This window comes from Pteropus medius, unplaced genomic scaffold (assembly GCF_902729225.1).
Source record: "Pteropus medius unplaced genomic scaffold, Ma_sr-lr_union100, whole genome shotgun sequence".
NCBI lineage: Eukaryota > Metazoa > Chordata > Mammalia > Chiroptera > Pteropodidae > Pteropus > Pteropus medius.
This window is the reverse complement of record NW_024352786.1, coordinates 13,727,149-13,739,849: the sequence shown is the minus strand read 5'-3', so window position 1 is coordinate 13,739,849 and position 12,701 is coordinate 13,727,149. Positions and strand designations below refer to the sequence as shown.

Below are 12,701 nucleotides of genomic sequence, written 5' to 3'. Positions count from 1 at the left end.
CCATCCCTGTGTGCAGGCCCTTTGCAACATGACTTTCCAGCACTTCATATCAAGAGTCAGAGTCCATGAGACTTGCTTTAAGAACAGACAGTAAAAAATGTGATTCCAAAAGAACCTCCAGTAAGTCTTTCTCTCTCGGGCTGCTCCTGCTATCCCCATGTCAGTGAGTCTAGTCTAAATATATAGATGATGAGAGACACATGGCCAAGCCATCCCTGCCATGCTGATAATATCGATCACAACCAGACATATGAATAAGACTATCTATAACCATAAAGGCTAGGCTGACCCACCAACTAACTATAGAGATCAGGGAAGCTGGTCCAGGCCAAAAACATTGTATAGCCTTGTCAGAAAACTGTGAAAATATTAAATGTTATTCAAGAAACTCATTTGGGGGGCTAGTTTCTTATGCAGTGAAAACTCACTGATATGGGCAGGGTCCATGTTGATTACTACTGCTTTTTTCACATCAACTAAGACTCGGCCTCGACATATTCTTCTGAAAATGAGACTATTAGAATTTTATTGTATGTGCCAAGTCAAGCTTCATTAAGCTTCCTATGTATTTTCTTGTATTGTTTTATTATTGTTTAGTCTTAACTCTTAGAAACTAACTTTATAGATTTTTCAGGTGCCAAAATAAAAAAAATTAAAAAATAACTTTTATTTTTGATCACTGGTACAATAACCTCCAATTATACATGCATCCTAATATACATCCTTCTGTAGTTCCTTCCTATATTGCACCAAGATTAGTTTATGTAACCAATAGAATATGGCAGAAGTAATGGTATATTCTAAGATTAGGCTACAAATGACAGCATTTTTTTTTCTTAACTTACTACTCTCATTCTCTATATATCCATATTTGTATATGTCATCACTCATCACTCATTCTGGGTGAGATTACCTATCATGTCATGAAGATACCCAAGCCAACTAAGGAGAAACCAATGTGGTGAGGAACTAAGGTCTCCTGTCAATAGCCAATGAGAAGCTAAGCCTGCCACAACTACATGGAGTGAACCTGGAAATGGATTACCCCTGAGATGAACGTTCTGATGACATTTCTTAACTGTAATCCCATGGTACACTATGATTCACTATCACCCAGCTATGCTACTCCTCAGTTCCTGACCAGCGAAAACTATGAGACAATAATTACTTTCTATGTTTATCTAAGTTTTGAGGGTCATTCATTATAAGCAATAGACAAGTAATACTGTGCCCGACAGAGATTAGCCATACAGTATAGAACAGCTACTTGCCCTACATCTCCTTGTGAATCTTAATTTGTAAAATTAATTTTCTGTCCTGGGCTCTTTCAGCATCTTCTCTCAATGGCAAGGGAAATCAGGCTTGCAAATCTAATCAAATAACCAATCATCAGTGTACACACTCATCTGAATTGCAAGATAATCCTTAATATCATGACGATGTTTTTATAAAATTCATTTTAGGAAAACCGAGGGAACAAATTCTTTGTTGAAGATAATAATAGAGTATTAGCTGGCAATTGCAGAAATATGGTCATGACCTTTGAGGATTAACCCCTGCAATCAAAATGCTTAGGAGCTATTTATTGCTAAACACACAAGTACACACAAATGTCAGCACACACACAGTACACTGTAAATCCTTAAATATGTACTTGTCAAATCAAGGAAACTATTTTTTATTTAGCTTATTTTTTGTAGACCGGTTATCTACATCTTGGCTTGCTTCCAATTTTTATGCATCTTCTGAGCCTACTATTTCTGGAAAGTTCCCCTGCTTTAGGGATTTACCTGTCTTTACAATGTAGAAATCTGATATATCCTGTCTCAATCTCAATTTACCTCATCCAATTTCTATCCATCCATTCATTCATACATTTATTCTAGTGGTACACATCATGTAATTTATAAATGATTAAAATGTTTCTAGAAAAGTGCTGCTTCCTAAAATATTGGATTCTTCTTATGTATTTATATTTTTATAGATACATTCTTAGAGGCAATTCTGTAATCCAGAGAAATGATTTTCAACAGAAGCAAAATCAGGATTTCTCTTTGAGGGAAAGTAAAAAAATGACAGGAAATATTTCCCAGTAGTCAGTTACTTCATATTCCTAAAAGAAAAACAAAACCAATACTCTCTCAGAGTGAGATTATGAGCTGGACAAATGCGACTATTTAAAGCATGTGGCCTGGTTCCTGTTGGAGTCTGTTTACATGCTGATGAAGCCATTATTCTATAAATTCCACTTTGTGAAATTAAAAAAATTAAAATGTCTCCTCTTTATGTAAATGCCAAAGTTTAATGACATTTTTGGAACTGTGGCACCAAACTCTGAATGATGTATAAATGCATGATCCTTGCTGAGCACACTGCTGAGTTGTTTGCTCCATTCCACAGACAAGCAGGCTGATGTATGCAGCTCACACACAGAGAGCTCACAAAAATGTCTATGACACCTTAAACTATCAAATGGAAAGCTTAAAATGTAAACTTTTGAATACTTTTCCATTTATGTCTACCATTGCCTTGTCTTCTTCTCGCCCCAAGAATGTACCGCAGGCAGATTAAATCTGAAAGATAAAGAATTCATTTCCAGAATACGTTTCCTTGGTACATTAAAAACAGCTTTTAAAATTCTATTTTCTGGTTACATGTTATTTTCCCCTTATCATCCAACAACTGTAATATTAAGGAAATTTATTGTGTAGCCCAGGGCTTTGGAAAGATAGGACCAAAGTGCTCTATGACTGTAGATTTTGGGATGCTGTTTGACATTAGCCAAATTATGTTCATTGAGGTATAGTTTACTATTTCAACCTTGTGAAGTAGAGAAAATTAAATGTGCATGTTTGACTGAAAATACAATCGAAGATATACACCCTGAACAAGTAAAGAAATTACGTTTATGCCTAAATGGTATTTTGATAACTGTGTGCAACTCTTTTTCTGCAGCTTCTCTTGACTACTTGCAGGCAGAATGAGTCTCTCCTCTGTGTTCTCATAATACGTTACACAAAAGTCCATGAGAACACTTATCCTATTTCAGTATAGTTAGCTTTAATATGGCTTCTTTTCCCTAAACAAAGATAGAGTCTATTTTTCCATGCCCAAAACATATCCCACTGCGCAAGAATTTATTAGACACTCCAAAATATTTGTAAAAGGTTAATTGCCGCTTAAAATAATTTTAATTTGGGACTGTAAGATTAAATGTCTAAACATTGGTTACGTTCTTGAGTGGTTAACGATCTATTTCTAGTAATTTTTTGAGTGGTCTCAAGGGTAGAGTGTTGGAGGAAGATCAGACAATGAAAAGGTGAAATGGGAAAACATCAGGAGATAATGACAGAGGGTAGGGGTGTGCGTCTTATAGTAGGATGTCCAGATATATCCATAGGGCCCGACCTTTGATATTCTTATTTATGTGGCTTTCGACAGAGGTTATGCAACACTCAGGATACAGATATGAAAAAATCACTGTCCTCACTGAACCTACCTATTTACTTTTGGCTGTGGTTCTTGCCACATGGGCTCCCTTGTTCCTGTTTATGTTCTGACCCTGGTTCTGCAGTCTTTCCAGAGTGATGGCGGTTCTCATCTTTCTTTTCAAAACATGTATTCTCTACTTAAGTCAGCTACAGTTGGCTTATACTGCTTGTAGCTAAGAATCTTGCTTGGGGTAGGCATGATGACAGGTTTTTAGGCACAACCAAAGTGTTTCAGTTACAAGACCCTGCAATGTAGGGGTTTTTACAAGAAATAAGATAGAAACTTTGTCAATCCATTGTTGTTTAATATACAACACTTAGCAAAATGCATCTCAGCACAGTTGTGGATAAAGAAGAATTGGTTGTATAAATAAATGTGTGGGTGAAGAAATGAATAAATGAACTGCCAGAGGGCAAAGTCAAACGGTATTCTGTGCCACTCGGCTAACTCAAATTAAAGTTAAATCTCCCTCAAATTCTGATATAACTCCACAGAGTATATTAAGCAATGAAGAAATATTCAGGGACTTTTTAGACAGGGAAGATTTAGTTTACTAATTAGCTGAATCCAATGCACTTACATGCTCTTGGGCAAGAAGAAGCTGAGTGCAGTACTTGCCAGATGGGATAAAGTGTAATTTTATTTATTTCAGATCAAAACTGAACTGCAGGTCTATATAGAAAATATTGTCAATAATATTGTAATAACTATGTATGGTGCCAGGTAGGTACTAGACTTATCTGGGAGATCAGTTCATAAGTTATATAAATGTCTAACCACTACGCTGTATACCTGAAACTAACATAATATCAGTTGACATATTGTCAATTGTAATTGAAAAATATTTTTTAATTAATAAAGTGCAGATCAGTGAACTATAGAAACTTATTAGCATTTAGGGAAAAAAGTTATTTTATGTCAGAAAGTGATTGTACTTTTTCTTAAAATTATTTAGGCTATCTGTACCCTTCTCCACCCAAGAATAACAATATTGTTGAGAACTGTGAGGATTCTGAGATTTTATTTTGCTTGCAAGCTCACAAGTCTGCCACAGTTCCACATTCACCAAAAGCTTGATTCCAACACATTTTCTAATCTCAATTCTTCCACCTTCTCTTGGATATTTTCCACTTGAATATTTTTAGGCTAGATCAAATTTAATGTAATTTAAATCAGACTGATTCTCCCAGCCGTAAAACAAATTCTTCTGACTTATTTGTTTCTCCTTGTAGTACCATAATTCTCACAGTTATTTAGGCTTAAAACATTGGATATGCATTGGATATATTCTTTTCTTTGCCCTTCTTATCTGATCAGTTTGTTCTCCCTGGGCAATATGTTTGCATGGTAATAATCCTACTCCAGCAAGTCATAAAATTTTCCCAAATGTTTGCTTTCACCATAATTTTTCTTGTTTAGCTCTCTGTAGTCTCCAGGATGAAGTCTGATACTTCTAGTAAACTTAATAATACCCTTATTTTACTTTTCATCCTCACCAGCTCTTATAATCTACTATAAAATCTCTACTTTATGCATCTGGAATTAACTATTGGTCTTTCCTTTGGGGTTATTTAAATACTCACATCAGTTCTCATTTGTGGAAACCCAGCTCAGTGACAAACTTTGTGGTCTTCTGTATCTGTTGGGACACAATTCTCCATGGAGTCTCTGAACATTTTGCCTCAGAGCTGTTCTGGACTAGCTTTTCAAGAGTGTTTGTATAGCAAACTGCCTTGTAAGATAGAGATAGGTTTTTCTCTACAGTGCAGAGGAAAGATTTGTTTCCTAACCAGTATAATAAACATAATGTCTTCTTTCAAGGAAAAGGTTGAGCATATTTTCTAGCAAGCTCTTTTTTTTTTTAAGAATTGTGGCCCTTAAGCTCAGAGTTGCTCAGTCATGATACAGATCTACTTTATATTCAGCATCCACCTGGGCCACTTTGGAAGATTCCCATGGGACTTGGAAAGCAAGGGGGATTGATGTGAAGATACATCTCATGCTGCATATTGTGCTGTGAATAACAATATTCTTTGTCTCTGATACAGGAGTCTTATGTGTTCAGCCAGTGTCTATGAAACCCCAGCAGGCCAACTTATAGGGCTGAAAGTAAGATAAAATCCCACATCCTTCATAATTTTTGATACTATCTACAGTAATTATCACATGTCATTTAGTGAGAACATAGGATTAGGGTTGTAATTCTATGGGAACAATTATTTTTCTGATAAATTTTAAATTACTCAGAAGTCAGAAATGTAACATATATGAACCATCCAATAAACACTATAGAAATTCAAATGATCTTATTGTTTTATTTGTTTCCCCTTCCTGGAGTATAACATCTGGGAATGCAAGAACTTGTCTTAGTTATCTCTTCAAGCCTAGGGCTGAAACATGTCTAGAAAATACTACATGCTTTAAAAATATGTAATAATAACTGATTAGAAACTCCAAGTTTCTAAACTTATCTGTAAAAAAACTTTTAATTTAAATTTTAAAAAATATATAAGATCACTAATAGCAAAGATTTTGAAGTACACTTGAATTAAGGGATAACATATCTTATATTGAATACACAATGGCTTAACCTTCTGGGAAAGATTGGCCAAGATCTGCTGTTAGCTGGAGGACACTTCCAGGACAGGGAAAAATAAATAAATAAATAAATAAATAAATAAATAAATAAATAAATAAATAAATAAATGACTAGTCGTTTTTGCTCAGGCAAATACTGAGATTGTGTGATCTTGAACAATATATATATTATCACTCTGCTTCAGTTACTTCATGTATAACATTGGAATAGTTTTATAATTATTATAGGTATTAAATGAGCTACAAATAAAATTGTTCGCTACATTCCTGATACATAGAGAGTACTAAAAATATATCCCATGTTACTATTATTATTATTATTGAAGTTATATTTTTAAGGTGGTAGAGTAACAATACAGAAAATGTCTGGCCTCTTAGGAGCTGTGACAATAGCCCTGGATTTCTTCTTCTGTATTTAATTTCTATGAATGCAGAAAAAAATTCTATTAAAAAAAAAAAACTATTGTTACTAGCTACTCTTAATTTATTATTTTTTTCTTGATTATTCTCAATCTAATCTTAATTGATAAATTGGGAAATCTAGATTTAAAAGAGTGGTCATTAAATTTTCAACAAATAATAATCAACAAAACAAGAAAAATGATTCAAAATTTGGATCCCATTTCCTAAAAGTGATTAGACATTATTTATCATTTTCTTCATGAGACATTATTTAAAATCACTAAAATGTGCCAATTTGATTAGGTAAATTCATTTTTAACTTAGAAATGTGAAAATTGAGACTTAGAAAAATAAAATAACTAGCTCAAGGAAGCAAGCTAATTACAGAGCTAGATATCCAACCCAGATCCATCTAACACCACAGTCCAACTTCAGCTTCTCCTTGATCCATGTTCTACCATATTGCTGATGGGCAGAATGTGATCAGAAAGCTTTTATAAATGTGGCCTCAAGGAGGCAACAGAGCCATCTCTGCAAAAACACAAACGTAACTGCCTATTTCTCTCTAGAGCTGATTGCCTGGAGCAGCTATTAGTGCTTTTGTTTTGGACATCTTTGATGAGCTGTGCAATCACATAGTAAGTTATTGTTGCGCGGGGAGCCTTAACAGCTGAGGGTTTTTTTGTAGGTGTTTATGCTTGTATTCTATGGCAACACATTAGAGTAAATCTTCTTTCTCATGGCTTCTTGTTCATTTACACAAATGATGCTCAGAATCATTTTTTCTGTAGGTAGATCGCTTTAAGACATTGGGAATAGAACAGTGAGAGGTTTTGTGACTAAATGCATTTTTGCTTTTTCATGATCTTTAATTTTCAAAAAATATCTACTTACTTTTGTGTTGCCCTACTTACATTTCTTTTAAAATGATATTTAAAAAGCCCACAGTCAACAATTCCTTAAAGTTTTGATTTGCATTATATAAGTTGAACAATTAGAAGTTAGCAATATTTTGGTTTACACTTAAGAGTAAAATAGAAGACAAAAAACGGTAAAGAACATAGAAAAATTCTTCAAGAGACAGTCAGCTAATACAGGTTAAGAACATGTTCCCCTGACATGCAGCAACATAACAGGCATACAAGTAGTCTATTTTTGGACCACTTTGCCTTCATTCTGCTAGGAAGGATGCTAAGCATCGGCTGGCTGGTACCCAGGACTGCTCTGAAAGAGAGTCACACAGCCTTAAGCTCTTCAAATAAATATAAGAAGCAGACTTTTCTGTTCCCAGAGAGAACTATTTGGAAAATAAATTATTTACCTTTGATAACTCAAGATTCCATTTGCCTCTGGTACCCTTTTGGAGGTGAGAGGCAGAGTAAGATGAAACAGTTAACCTGTAAGAAGAAACTGCACAGTGATGTCAGAGAGTTTAGACTAAAGAGTTTTCAGGACAAGAGATGAGTAATTCATTTCCACACAAATATGTGAGGAGAAACCAAGAAAGTGGACATCATTAAATCTTAAATGATGATATTTAAATGAAACAGAAACATGTTGTATTACCAAAGGGATAGAATGCTAATACAGAGAAAAATCTCGAATTCTGTTTTTGTGTGCGTGGATTAAATTTTCATTTACCTCAAATGTCTAGTGTACCCTGGGTCTGTGCTTTGTAAAATATGCTGATCTTGTTTCTGAAATAGTAGATTTTTAATTAACAATATGAACTTAATTAATATAATAACTTACTTAACTCATAATTAAAAGTATGTCAGAGCAGCACAAGAATTGAAATACCTTCTACCTTTGATGCTCTTGAAACTTTACATTCTTTCCTACTAGATACTTTTGCCTTTGAATGAGTGGTGTAGAAAGGTACACAAAAGGGCAGCAGAAAACGTTTTAAGTTGCTCTCCAGAATATATTAACTGAAGTGAGAGTGGAATAGTCAGAGATTGTTCCCATCACATATTTTTGGAGTTGAAACACTAATTTAAACCTTTTAAAGACGAAAAATATATATATTCTTTCACATACTCTTCTGATTTTTTCCTGTATCTTAAAAATATCTGTCCAATAATTAGCAATAATGAATCTATTATTGGAACATTTTAGGGAAAAAGAAAGAAAAAAAGGAATGACTAGTCCAATTTTTGTTAAAATATACAATATCATTAGCACTTTAGAATTTCTTTTCTTTCTCCCATTTTCTTCATTTTTTTCTCACTTTCTCCAATTGTCACCCTTTCTTGCTTAACTGTCAACACATCAGCAGCTTCAAATAAGAAAAGCAATAATTCAAAATTCTATTTTATGGTGCTCGTTGCCAGGTTATCTGAATGAAAGAATTCAGAAAGTAGATATTAATTATGAACAAGATAATGCAAATAAAAATAAATTGGCTTCGCTGACCACAATCAGTGTAATGGTAAGAAATTTACATTTCTGAGATACAATTTTTCCATATGTAGGATAGAGATTATAATTTATAACTCGCATAGTTTTAAGTAGGTTTTAAAGAGTCAACATGTGTAGTGCTGGTCAAAGTTTAGCCACAGAATACCTGGGAAGGCATCAGTAATATTATGATTTATTGAACCCTTGCTATGAGGCAGGCCCTGTGCTACAGAGTATCTTCAAATATATCTCTTTTGTTTTCACAATTATTCCAAAATATTGTAGCTAACATTATTTTCATTATTGTAGATGAAAAAACTAAAGTCTGAAGAGATTTCATCACTTGCCTGAGGTCATTAAACACTCAGGAAGTGTAACTAAGGGGTTATTAAGTAATTGGATGCTATATCATTCCATAAGAACATAAAACTTCTCCCAAATCATTCTGTTTATTATGTAGTCTAAAGAGTAGTTACTGATGTTAGAATAATATGAGCCCCATCTTCATGGAAATCTCCTCCTTAAAAACTCCTTAATGTACACATAAAAATAAAATCAAAGAACTAATATAATTAGATTATATAAAGCAAGGGCTACTATGGCATATGTTCCATTCTGAGTTTGGAGAAGAATGTAAAGCAGTGTTGGTTTAGTCACCAACAATCCATTTCTTGGCTGGATTTTATAATGCCTTCTGGGCAAGAACATGGTACTTTATAGCTATACCTTATCAGTATTTGTTATGAAAAGAAATGCCTTAGATTTCTGTTCAAAAGATTCTTTTCATCCATCCTTTGAGAAATAGTATGATTTCGCTCACAGTGCACACGCACGCACACACACGCACACAGACACACACTAATATGTTGGCTTTTTAAAGAGCTTATCTTCACCATTCAATCATTCAACAAACATTTAAAAACACATTTTTGTGTCATTCATTGCAATCAGAAGAGAGGATGGTGGAGTGACAAATATGTAGCAGATCCTTACATACTTATAGGACTTACTTTTGTGTGTAGGACACAAAGCGCTATTGAAAAAATTAATAAATAAAAATAATCACAGATTGTGAAAGTTCCATGAAGGAAATGACAATATAGGTTGATGTAAGTGAATATATAGGAAAGGGATGGCTTTAGATAGGATGGTCATGGAAGACATGACTTTCTAGAGGTGTTATGTAAAATATTTGAAGGATGAGAAGAAGGCAGGTATGTGAGGAACTAAGAATTGTGATAAAGATAAAGGAAATAAAGAGGGCAGAACTTCTGGGGAAAGAAAGAGATTTGTGTGCTCTGAGAACAGAGAGGGAGACCAATGTGCCTAAACTAAAGTGAGCAATTTGGAGAGTAATTTGAGATGATATTGGAGAAATTTACAGCACTATAATCATGCAGGAATCTCAGGCCATGATATGAAAATGATATTAAATTCTCAAAAAAATATAATACGCCAGGAATCCTAATTAATTTAAATACAGAATAGAGTCACACATTTTTATTATTCCAGGCAAATCAGCAAATAAAATGTAGTTTATTTAGGTTATATAGCCAATTCTATTTTCTGTCATCCTCCATCTTGCTAGATACTAAAGAATAGTAGGGGTATAGAATTGGCAACGAGGGAAAGAAGAATAGGAGGTTAATCTCAAACTCAATGTCCTTCTGACAAACAAATGTGACATATGAGCATTTTCTACCCAGTTTTTTCTTTAGCCATGGTCATAGAGTTTTAGGGGAAATATGGACTCCGTAGTTAGGAGCATGATTTCATAGCCTCTGTGCTATTCAGGTTTCCCAATGAAGTGTGCCTAAACTGATGTGTGGCACTTTCTGCATCACGTTCTTTGACATTCTTTAACAAAAGTTGCGTGACCTCCAATTCCTCTCTTCCCCTGTTTTTGATTAGAAATCATAATGGTCTGAGATGTTATTTCAAATATGTAGATGAAAAAAACACTTTAGTGCTCAGGGGAGTGAGGAGCAGCAAGAGAGAAGAACCAATGTTCCTGAATAACCTGTAGAAAAAATTTTCCTCACTAGTCAAGATCATTACTTTTGTAATATTACCTGAATACATATGGATGAACAATACTTAGGGGTATATATGAGAGTTCTGGGGAGAAATGAAGCTTCAGTTTTGTAGGCACAGGGAGACAGGTCATCAAGGGTGGCTCTATATCCTCTGGGTCTTCTCTCTGGGAAATGCTTCCAATCTAACTGGTCAGTGATTGCTATGCTTCAGTTCACTTTTTTTTTTAGTATGGAGTGATAATTCTTTCTTAGAGCATAGGAGATTTACTGTCTCACTCCAACCTTAGTTCTGCATGGTACTGTACACTTTTCTGCATCATGTCTTCATTCCCTAACTGGTCTCTTGCTTTAGCATTTCAAGCTCCTGGTAAGTCTGTTGGCCCTTACTCACGTCAGTCCCCGAGGCATTAATTCTCATATGAGCACCTTCTGTGTCTGCTGCAAAACAGTGGTGATTTCTAGACTACACAATGTGGGAGCTGAAGGAGGCTTGTGAGCAATAGCTGAGGCTCTTTCTATACCTAATCATTTCAAGTTTATTTTAGAGAGGGCCTGTCTATAGCACTAGATTTTTTCAAGAGTACTAAAAGAAAGTCAACGGCCATGCTACCCTGAACAAGCCTGATCCTATCTGATCTTGGAAGCTAACTAAGCAGGGGCGGACCTGGTTAGTACTTGGATGGGCGACCACCTAGGAAGACCAGGTGCTGTAGGCGTAAAAAAATGAAAAAAAAAAGAATAAGGGATTGTAAACTGACAAGATCTTTGCAATCTGTGAGGTCAAACAAGGGTTGCCACCTAAAAAAAAAAAAAATAGCAATGGAGGTATATCTTAAATTTCTTTCGCTTCCATTTATTTTATAACTTTCTAATCTTAAAATGTGGGAGGGAGGCAGGGAACCAGAATACCTATATTTGGCTACTTTATAGCCTCGCCTCTTTTTTCTTAGTTACATAGTTACATAAAGTGTTTTCTTTTCCTTTCCACATGAGCAAAACTTTCCTTATATTATTTCATCCTTCTTCATGAAGTATTTTTTTGCTTTTGATCCCTTGCAGTAGATAGTATTTGAATGGCTTTAGAGGGATCTGATTTGTCTGACATAGGAATGAAAAAATATCAGCTTAATATTTCATGGTATTGCCTTCATTACATGTGTTTATATGGGTATATATATATATAATATGTATGATATTGATTTTCTTTCCAACTTTTATCAGAAAATCTTAACAAGAAAATGAATAGGTGGAGATATTTTTTAAACTTTTAAGATTGCCATTTTCAGGCTTTATTCTTATTTTTTGCCAGAGATAATATAAAATTTCATTTACTAACCTAAGGATAAGTATGAGCTCAATGGCTAGATATTTAGAATATAAGTAAAAGCTTGCATACTTAAATAATTCTCATTTCTATACAAGGTAATTATTCATTTTAGAGATTCATAATTACAGAATCTTGACATTAAAGCTTTGAATATTTTGTATTTCACAAATTAGAGTACTCATACAAAGTTTCTTGTTTGTTCTGTATATTTTGAACATTTTTAAGCAATAATTAAGCTTATTTTTATAAGTGAGCAAATTTAACCTCTGAAAAAGGGTTTAGTGACTTCATTTCCTCTTCTTCAAACTCTCAGAGGAAAATGGAAATGTCGCATGTGAAACACAAGATGGGTCTTCAAAAGAACATTTGCTGCATCAAAAATTCATTATAGGTGCCAGGGTAAATTTGGTACTACATAACTTCCCTGAACTGCTGAAGTATTAAAG

The 12,701-nt window shown here is 34.2% G+C and overlaps 1 pseudogene; it reads left to right on the top strand.

Annotated features, from left to right (window-relative positions):
- The first annotated feature begins 11,521 nt into the window (after positions 1 to 11,521).
- Positions 11,522 to 11,644, top strand: LOC120591336 (uncharacterized; annotated as a pseudogene).
- The last annotated feature ends 1,057 nt before the right edge of the window (positions 11,645 to 12,701 follow it).